Here is an 11,838-nt window from a genome sequence, read left to right on the forward strand (position 1 = left end):
GGGAAGAGCCACCAGCAAGAGGTTTGCTTGTAGCCTTCCTCTTCCTCTTTTCTTGCTTCACAATTTTCTTCTTTACAACTTTCAACACCTCAACACGGATTCAATATCATCAACCTCTGACTCATCCTCAACAACCTGCTTACCACCGTCTCCTTCCTCATCATCAGGCTCAGTCTCAACAAATATACTAAACTTACTCCACGGTACTCTTCCTGAATAATAATACTGATAGCCCCCTTTTGAGGCCTTTTTCAACATAGAGTCAAAAATTGACTCTTTAACCATATCAGAATGATGAGGCTCGGTAGGTTGTTCGGGTTCCTCATCATCTGAATCATATATCGCCTTTTTTTGGTACCGTGTAGACTGGCCTTAGCACCTCAGGCATCATATCATCGAGAATTAACTGTATGAATCTTGGGTAAAGCAACCATTTACTCTTCAAACCCGCATGTTTATGCATGCATAAGAAACAGAGATTGGAGTAATTGTACTCTAGCTCATCAATCCTAGCCAGTCAATCCTTAGTCTTTCAAAACCTCCCTTTAGATCAGATAAGCAATGAGAAACAACATGAAACAAGTACTTCCGAAAAGGTGGAAGGTACTTTTTCTCAAATGTGCCCAACTCAGTATCATAGCCCATCTGTGTCATAGTCTCGGTTACATTCTCCTTCTTGATCTTTTCAGAGTAATCAGTCGGCTTATCTTTTATCTTCCAATGCCCTTCTGATATCACCTTCAACAATAACCAACCTTTTCTCAACTACCTTTGTTGTAATCTTTAGATTCCCGGACTTGACCTTGACTTGCTTTGCATTATCACAAAATTCTTGTACCCAACATTTGTGAATCTATGGGTTAGTAGATATAGCATAAGCTAGTGGGCATTTCTATAAAGCCTTTATCATTCAAATGAAGATCTTGTGCTTGATAATCGTTGGGGATCTCTAAAGGTGCAAACATGTTGTGTTGCTACGGGTTAAAATCAAAGGAACACATTAGTACTAATATAATTGAGAACATAAATAAAATTATTAGGAATAAAATTAAAACAAAAAAAACAAAGATTTAAAGTTTTGAAAATTTTCCTAAATGTTATGAGTCGCATTCGCATATCAATCGCAATCGCATTCGAGGATGCGATTTCGAAGTAAGATGTGATTGAAATTCATGTGCGATTGCGATTCTAATTTATAATTTGATTGTGATTTGCATCCGAATGTGATTTGCAAAGTTAAACTTGTCCAAAACTCAATTCCCTTTAGATCGTGGGTGGGAATCCCACGATTAACGCATCTGTACAATCCCTTTGTTCAACTAAAACTCAAACTATCCTAAATTTGAAGTAAAACAATCCGAAAAGCCTTAAAATCTAAAGTCCTATTAAAACTATACAATAACTCAATTAGATAAGTACACATGTCCTTCTTGATGTCGATATCAAGTTTCTAAGATCGATTTTGATAACAAACAACATATCAAAACCCTTTTTGATTCCTCAAGGGTTCGGTATAAACCGAACAATCAAGAACTAAATCGAATCAACAAGAATCGATGGTATACCTTTGATGATGATTCCATACTGATGATAATAAAGATAAATCAAGTGTGAAACAGATGAAATTGGATGTAAAGGGAGAAACGGATGAAAACCAGTTTTAGAAAGAGAGTTGAGAGTGGGACGGGGATTGTAATTATTTATACTTCTCGAGGTATAATGATAGACCGGGAGGCTAGATTCGAAGGAATCGGAGGATAAATTTTGTGTTTACACTCTCAACCCCCGAACTTTGAAAATATTTGCCCTTACCAAAAAGCATTCAGACACCAAACCCGAACACTCAAATATATACAAGATATATTTTGTTAGTCCACTCATTTGACAACGTTTGCACAATGGACCTTGTCTTAAAGCAAATAAAAGCTTAAAGAGTAAAAGATAAATAAACATAAAATTAAATAAAATAAATTTAAAAAAAATAAAATAAAAACAAAAATAAATAAAGTTTAATTAAAATTAAAAAAAAAATAAACAAACTAAAATAAAAAAGTTTAAAAACAAGTAGAAATAAGACACTTAATATATATATATATATATATATATATATATATATATATAGGGTGAGGATCCGAAGAGAAAACTTTTTAAAATTGAAAACTTTTAGAACTATTTTAGACCACAAAAAAAACCCATTAAAAATATTTAAAAAAATATAAAACGGGAAAAAAAACATAAATTTTTAAAAATAAAAAAAAACAAAAAATTTTATTTTCATCCCGATTTCATTAAAAAAACTTAATTATACACTTATGTTTATTTAATATCCATTTAGATAATGTACACATATGTACATTATAATTTATCTAATTGTACATATGTATATAAAGAATAACATATATAAAATTAAAAAAAATAAGTATTATACATATATGTATAATTTTGCTAAACAAGTATATTTTTTAATTTTTCTATATTTTTATGAAACCGGAATGAAAGATAAAAAATTTTGGTTTTTTTTAGTTTTTTTATTTTCGTGTTTTTTTTGGCAATTTTTTTATTTTCTTAAAACGAGGGTTTTTTTTTGTAATACAAAATGGTTCTCAAAATTCTCAATTTCAAAATGGTTCTCACATGATCCCAATCTTATATATATATATATATATATATATATATATATAGAGAGAGAGAGAGGATGGTTCATGCGAGAAATCAAGTTACAGTGATAAGTGCGAAAAGTCAATCTGGGTCACTCATCTAATTTTCAATCTTCCATCATTAAAAATATATGAAAAGGGTATTAAAGTAATATAAATGTATTCTCTCTCTAATTAATATATATAATTAAACCACGTGAGTTACATTTATAAATAATATATTAATATAATCACAATAACTAATAAATTTAAAAAATCAATAAATCCATAATACAATAAATTTATCTTTTTTACCCTATCTCTTGAGTTCACCATACACAGCTATAATTTTTTCCTACACCTCTTCAAAATTTGCATACATATCTTTAATTTTTCATACACGTCTTAATTTTTTTTTTTCTACACAGTTTCAATTTCTTCGTTCCTATGCTTTTTATCCTACACATCTTCAATTGTTTACTACGCATATTCAATTTCTTCCTACACATCATTAATTTTCTCATACACATCTTAATTTTTTTCCTACACATATTTTATTTTCTCATACACAACATATTTTTTACCTACACAACTACATTATCTTCAATTGTTTCCTACGCATATTCAATTTCTTCCTACACAACATTAATTTTCTCATACACGTTTTTTCCAACATATAATTAATTTTCTCATACACAACATATTTTTTTCCTACACATCTATATTCGTTGTACACTTTTTTTTCGTCCTACACATCTTCAATTTTTTCCTACGCATATTTAATTTCTTCATACACATCTTCAAATTTTTCCTACACATCTTTAATTTTCTCATGCACATCTTATTTATTATTTTTTTTTTGCCTACACACTTTCAATATCTTCGTACACATTTTTTTCCGTCTTACAAATATTCAAATTATTTTTATTTTTTTTCAAAAGAGTAATCAATAATGAAGATACTATTTTGCTTAAATCTTATAAATTAAAAGTTATTTATTGGTGAAAAAAGAACAAAATTATATCTTACACTAGCATATAATGAAATAAATAAATTATAACTTAAAAATCATAACTTTTGGATATTTATGCTTTGAGCTTTTATTTAGGGATAGATGAGGTAAATTAAATAATTAATTATTTTATTCTACCTAAACTAACCTTTTCATATTTATTTTAATGCCTATCAAATTTTATTAATTACAATGCAATAATGTTTCAACCATTGATTAATAATCTAATGGTTGAGATCACTTCTTGCACTTCTCGCTATAAGAATCACTTCTGAAATGAACCTAATCATATATATATATATATATATATATATATGTTTAAGTTCATGAGAGAAATGAAATTACTACGACAAATGAATATAAGCCACTAGTTTTATTTTAGCTTCTTAATGTTTAAAAATAAATAAAAAAAAATGTAAATACAACAATAAATGCATTCTCTCTCTCTTCAATTAATACAACTAATATAACCATAATAAACTCCTCTCTCTTTAATTAATACAACTAATATAACCATAATAAATGTCTCTCTATTTAATAAATAACAAAATATAATATTTTTTTCAATTGATATACTTAGAAAAGTTATTGTGATAAATAATAATAATAAAAAATATCCTATAATATTTTTTTCAATTGATATACTTAGAAAAGTTATTGTGATAAATAATAATAATAATAATAAAAAATATCCTACAAATGTGTCCATTAAATACAAACAATAAATATGCAACCTACACAAAATTATATAACATACACTTGTTTTGAGCAATAAAAACGTACAACATACAAAAAAGAATACAACTTACATATGTAATTCGACATCAACAAATATATAAACTAGACAATATGTTTCTTATACGTGTGTAGGTTATATGTTTTTCGTGTGTAGGTAATATGTTTTCTAATTCTTAGAACAATTGTATGTTATATGTTTTTGTGTAGGTTGTATATTTTTTATTGACATTTAATACTAACATATGTAAGATAGTTTTTTGTATTATTTAGCACAATGTACCTACGTGTTAATAGATATTGATATATTGAGTTGGAAGAAATTGGTTTTGGGTAGAAAAAAAAATTAATGTATGAATAAATTGTATTTGTGTAGGATAAAATCTTCGAGTGTAGGTTATATGTTTTTCGTGTGTACGTTTTCGTGTGCGTGTGTAGGTTATCTATGCTGAATTTTGTGTATCGGTTATATATTTTTCATGTGTAGGGTATATGTTTTTGTGTAGGTTGTGAACTTTTTTGTTGATATTTAATATAAACACGTGTAAAATAGTTTTTTATACTATTCATCACAATGTAACTATGTGTTGATCGATATTAATATATTGAGTTGGAAGAAATTGGTTTTGGATAGAAAGAAATTTTTATGTATGAATAAATTGTACTTGTGTAGGATAAAAATTCAAGAGAGAAAAAATAAGTTATAAAAATAAATGAATTCTTAATATTTTCCAATTATAATAATTTGATTAGTTATATTAATTGAATAGATAACTGTTATATTTATTAGTTATATTAATTGAGGATAGAGCATGAATTAATGATTTCCTTATTTATCTTTAAGAATTTAAAACCTAAAACAAACTAGTGACCCATATTCATTTCTAGCATTTCTCGCAATAATCTCATTTCTCTCCTAAACCATCCCATATATATATATATATATACTAGATTTTATCCCCCGTATTACGGGGGTTGTTTTACATTATTAGTTTTTAATATTTATATATATATATATATATATATATATATATGGATTTTAATTTTATTTATTGTAAGAAAGTTAATAATTAATATACTTGAGGTTTGATGATAAAATGGTTTCACAAATAAATGATATGTTATAATCCGGTTTAAAATCTATCTGGGTTTTGTGATACCCATTACCCGTTTATTTTCTTTATTATAAAATTGTTTATTAACTATAAATAATATCTTTTTTTAAATAAAGTAGGATATTAATTTTTAGTATATCCCTATTTTATAGGATCTTCATATCAAATATTTGATGAGATTAACTTTTAATATAATGAGATGTTATAACCCGTTTAAGAGCTATCTGAGTTTAGTGAGACCTTTACCCGTGAATTCAAGTCAAATGCGTGAGAAACCTTCATTGACAAATAAAGCAATCTGATGGCTTGAGAGAATGATTGTTTACATTTTTCTTTTTTTAATATTTATTTTTTGGATTTTAATTTTCTTTATTGTAAGAAGGTTAATAATATACTTAGAGTTTGATGATGAAAAGGTTTCATAAATAAATGATATGTTATAACCCGTTTAAAAGCTATCTAGATTTGGTGACCCATGACCCGCTTATGTTTTTTACTATAAAATTGTTTATTAATTATAAATAATATCTTTTTCTTTTTAAATTGGATATTAAATTTTAGTATATCCCTATTTTATAGGATTTTCATATCAAATAGTTGGTAAGATTAATTTTTAATTTAATGAGATGTTATAACCCGTTTAAGAGCCATCTGGTTTTGGTAAGACCCATACCATGAATTTGGGTTAAATCAATGAGAGGCCTCCATTTAAAAATCAAGCAATCTGGTGGCTTCCATAAAAGGGGGGAGTGACCACATCATGACACATAGGATTTTAGGGGTTTCGTTTATATATGTTATATATATATAATCAGGATCATGTGAAAACTTTTTGGAAATTGAGAACCATAAGAACCATTTTGGACCGTAATTAAAAATAAAAAAAACATAAAACAAAAAAAACAAAAATAAAAAAAAGTAAGAAAACCAAAATACTTATTTATCATCCCGGTTTTATAAAAAAAATATCGGTTTAGCTAAATTATACATATATGTATAATATGTACGTATATGCACACACAAGCTCTTTTTATACATGGTGTGCGTCGGATAACCCTCACAACTAAGCTTTAAATATAAAACGAAAATCCTAAAATCACACACAACCGGCAAGTATACCGATCGCAAGTAGTATAGACCTAGGAAGTTCGAGTATCGAACACTTGGACACGTAAGAACTCTAATGATCACTAACCCTAGACAAGACCTACCTAAAATAATATTTAATTGATTTTTGATTTTTAATTACTTAACTGGACTAACTAGACTGACTAACAAAAGTTACCTAAAATAGAAAACTTAACGGGTAACTAACTGTGTTAACTTCGGATGGAGAAAAACGTGTACCTAGGTTTGAATCAAATTGCATGCCTAACAAGCTAATGGATTGGATGACATCAAAACACCGGTCCCTAAAGATGACACGACTAAGGATCGCTCGGGCTCAATGGATTACCTCTCGGTCTCACTCAATAAACCCTAACTACTCAAAATCGGCTAAAACGACCAAACCGGGAAACAATTGTTAACGTGTTCTAATGTTGACTCACCTCTCGGTCTCACCAACACTCGACCCTAATGGCAGTGAATACTACACAACCAAGGATAGATGACCAATTCAACTTAAACCAAAAGAGATTAACTAGTCGCCCAAAACACCTAAACCAGACAAGAAACGAACTCGCTCTCGCGTAATTCTTATTCTAGCATGCAAAGGCAATGAGACAACCCTAACTTCTTATCACCTCTCGGTCTCTAAGAAGGTGCCTAACCGCTGTACTTTAATCAAATATATCATGCAACAAAACCCTACGGTTGTTCCTACCACAAACAAACCCTAAACACAAAGTCTAGAATCAAACAAGCACCGATCAATCAATACAAAACTAATCAACCAACGCAAGGAGTTTATGCAATGAATCACCAAAATTTCCAGCCCTTAAACACAACCTATTTCATGTCTAAATCAAACTTTACAACAACAATTAACGTCTATCAATCAAACAATCCAACAAACTCATCAAAACCTAACAATAATCATCATTCCTAGGTAGAACTAACAAGTTTTACCTCTAATCTTCTTTGGACAGCCATGAACACTTAATAAAAACATTGTGTAACCCATCTCAAACATCAATTCAAGCATTCAATTATCAACAAATATCATAAACAATTCAATCTCTCAATCAATTGCAAAACAAATCAACAATTAAGCAAGAAAATCAAAGTGTATGAACAATGAAAAAGATGAAAGGATATGAGATGTTTCGGGCTGCTCCTTGGCTGTAAAAGTGAATGGTAAATGATCCCGAGACTTTTATTTGCTTCCTTCTTCCTTCCCTAGCCGTCACAACTCCATAACCTTGCTTCCACAAAACTTTTTCTCTTTTCTTCTTTCCTGCCCAGTTGCCGATCGCAACCCTAGCTGCCAAGTTAGGGTTTTTTTTCTTTTTTATGTTATAATATAATTGTAAGACTTGGGCCTCTATGATGCATATGGACGGGGCTTTGAGTTGTTTCTTGAAATTGTATGCGTAAAAGGCTCGTAAACTCCTCGAAAAGCTCGGTTTCTTCAATCTTTCACCCATAGCCTACAAGATAAAGATTAATATGTAAAACCTATCTAAAACTAGTTAAAACACGTAAAATATAATATAATACGTAGATAAAAGGTGCGGAAAATAAGTGTGTTTTACAGCACATCAAATATCCCCACACTTAAGACTTTTTCATCCCTGAAAAAGAATACTACACAGGATCATAACCGAGTTCAACCGACAACTCTTGGTTTTATTTATTTATTATTATTATTAATATATTTTTTTTTCTTTTTAAAGTATTAGAACAAGTGACCCGTTACCCAAATATTTCTTCCAACTTTCACCTAATAAGCTAGATCAGGTCGATTGCCGGTATTGCTGTCCACTTAAACCCATGCCCCTATTACTTACCGAGGCAAATAAGGCGTGACAGTTTCATTAGTTTGTATGACTAAGCGGGACCCACACTTGAAAGCCCTGCCAACACTTCACCACGTTCCATTATGGTTTTACCGGGCCGGATTGCCCAAATTTGACTTAAACCTATTGCCACATGATCAAAACATTTTTCGACGCAAAACCTATAAACTCTAGCTTGGTCCTTGATCGACCGACAGTAGTTTCCTTCATGGTGGTTTTGATTTGAAATATTTTTTTTCTGTCTTTTGGCTTTTTACATTGCCTTTTGGCTTTTTGCTTTGCATTTTGGCTTTTTGCAATTTTTTTTTTTTTGAAAAGTCCACCATGTTGGACGATATTACAAACTGCATCAAGGCTCAGGTCTGCGCCACAGCGCAACAAAGGGCCGAGCAAAACTGTCTTCTGCTATTTGCTGGAATAGATACGTATACATAAGATTATACATATAAGTACGTAAACAAAATTTAGGTTTTTATATAAAGGTGATCATATGACTCGAGGCTTGAGTATAACCCGGCTTTTCATTCCAGTCCTATTACGGGCTTAGTTAAACAAACAAAACTCTAAGATGCTTCCCACTAAAGTCAGGCCATTTAAAATGTTCAATTAGGTCAACAACCAAATCGCCCTTTCATTCTCAAAGGCTGAGCCTACCAGCACATCGATTACTGAGTCTAAACCGTTCGGTTGCCATACATTACGTGCGGGTCTAATGGGCACTGTTCTTATTTATTATATATATATATATTTTGAAAACACCAAGAAGTTATAAAATAACTACTACTCGGTAATAATATCATTTCCTGTTTAACGTAGAGAAAACAAATTTCAAGGGACTATTTTTTTGTTCAAATTTTTCAATTTTTTTTTTTCAAAATTTTTTTTTTTCTACAACTAAGTAAAATAAACCCATCCCCACACTTAGAACGAAATCGTCCTCGATGAGTACAAGGAAAAGAAATAAAATAAAATAAAAATAAAACAGAAAGTAAAAATATAGTATACAAGACTAAAACAAAGAACGGGTTAGTCCTCTGGTTTGTGTGTAGAATCTTCACTAGCTGAGTAGTAAACAAGCGACCGTATAGCATTTCATTCGCGACCGCAAACTCGGGAGAACCTGTTCCAAAACGCCATCGTAGCTACCATGCGCGTAATATAACCTGCAAAAACTCAAAATCGCTCGCATGTAGCGGCGTACAAAACAGAAAACAAAAACATAAACAATCAAACATATTTTTGTGTTTTTGATTTTTATAATTTCTTTTTTTTTAAAAGGACACCCCTTAAATCGACCGACTCGAATGGAGATTTAGTACGAGCGGTTTCATCTTGGAACATCCTGAAATAGAAAAAACAAATAAAATAGATAGCTCACACAAATAACAGAAATACAAACTCTACAACTCGGGCAGTCTCCCGAGTGATGCATCCACACGTCTACGTCTATGAGATCGAGTCAAGGTAGAAAACCTCGACAGTCTGATCAGCTATCGGCTCGCCAATGTAGTGCTTCAGTCTATGACCGTTCACCTTAAATTTCCCGCCTTTATCCTCTATCTCAACAATGCCATACGGGAAAACCACAGTAACCGTGAAAGGTCCTGACCATCGGGATCTCAACTTTCCCGGGAATAACCTCAACCGGGAGTTATACAATAAAACCAAATCCCCACACTTGAACTGCTTGTTACCCTTCAACTTCCTATCGTGCAGTTCCGTCGTCCGCTCCTTATACCTAAACGACTGCGCGTAGGCATGATCTCGCAGCTCCTCTAGCTCGTACAACTGGTGGAAACGAGTGCTCTCTGCGGCGGACATATCAAAATTGACCCTCTATAGGGCCCAAGAAGCACGATGCTCCAACTCGACAGGCAGGTGGCAGGCCTTCCCATAAATCATCCGAAACGGTGTGGAACCGGTCGGAGGTTTGTAGGTTGTACGAAAGGCCCACAACGCATCATCCAACTTGTCGGACCAATCCCGACGATTCGAACCAACCGTTTTCTCAAGAATACATTTGATCCCCCGATTACTCACTTCTACCTGCCCACTAATCTCTGGGTGGTAGGCGGTTGCAAGCCGATGGGTGACCCCATAGCGTCGCAACGCCTTCTCCATCTGCGCATTGCAGAAGTGAGTACCTCTAGAACTGATCAATACCTTCAGGACACCAAAACGAGAAAAAAGTCTCTTGAGAAAACGGAGTACAACTCGGGCATCATTAGTGGGTAAGGCCTTGGCCTCAAGCCACTTCGAATCATAATCAACCGCCATGAGTATGTACTTGTTCCCACTCGAGGATGGAAACAGTCCCATGAAATCAATGCCCCAAACATCGAAAACCTCACAAACCTGAATAGCATTTTGGGGAATTTCATTTCATGACGAAATGTTGCCAACACGCTGGCAACGATCACAACTCCTCACAAACACGTGCGCATCCTTAAAAATCGAAGGCCAATAAAAACCACAATAAAAAACCTTCTTCGCCGTCAAACTCGCACCGTGATGACCTCCTGTCGGTCCAACATGGCAATGGCTCAGAATCTACCATCCCTCCTTAACGTCAACACACCTCCTGATCAACTGGTCAGCACCTATACGAAAGAGATACGGGTCGTCCCACAGGTAAAACTTAACATCAGCAAAGAATTTCTTCTTTTGCTGGTAAGACATATTCGGGTAGTACCCATCCGCAAGATAGTTCGCGAAGTCGGCGAACCATGGAAAACCCTCATCCTGAGCTGAAACAAACATGAGACTCTCTGTCGGAAAGTGTTCATTAATCCTGACCCTCGGTTCTCCTAACTCAGCTCCCTCAAGACGCGAAAGATGATCGGTCGCTACATTCTCGGCCCCCTTTTTATCATGGATTTTAATATCAAACTCTTGAAGAAAAAGGATCCATCGGATAATACGTGGCTTAGCATCCTGTTTGCTAAAGAGATAACGAATGGCAGAATGATCCGTGTACACAATTTTCTTGGACAGAACAAGATAGGACCTGAATTTATCGAACGCAAACACCACAGCTAAAAGCTCTTTCTCAGTAGTGGTGTAACTCTCCTGTGCACCAGTCAGGGTCTGGCAAGCATAGTAAATCGGATGGAAGTGTTTATCCTTCCGCTGTCCAAGAACCGGTCCGACTGCGAAGTCGCTCACATCACACATCAACTCAAAATGAAGCGACCAGTCGGGAGCAATCATGATCGGGGCGTTAACGAGTTTGTCTTTTAAAAGATCAAACACCTCGATACACTGCTTAGAAAACACAAATGAGGCATCCTTCTCTAGAAGTTTGGTCATGGGTCTCGCGATCTTAGAAAAATCTTTAATGAACCGGCGATAGAACCCAGCGTGACCCAAGAAACTCCGGA

The sequence above is a fragment of the Bidens hawaiensis genome, unplaced genomic scaffold (genome assembly GCF_021521415.1).
Source record: "Bidens hawaiensis isolate Kalapana, Puna unplaced genomic scaffold, B.hawaiensis_p1.1 tig00035141_1, whole genome shotgun sequence".
In the NCBI taxonomy this organism is placed as follows: Eukaryota; Viridiplantae; Streptophyta; class Magnoliopsida; order Asterales; family Asteraceae; genus Bidens; species Bidens hawaiensis.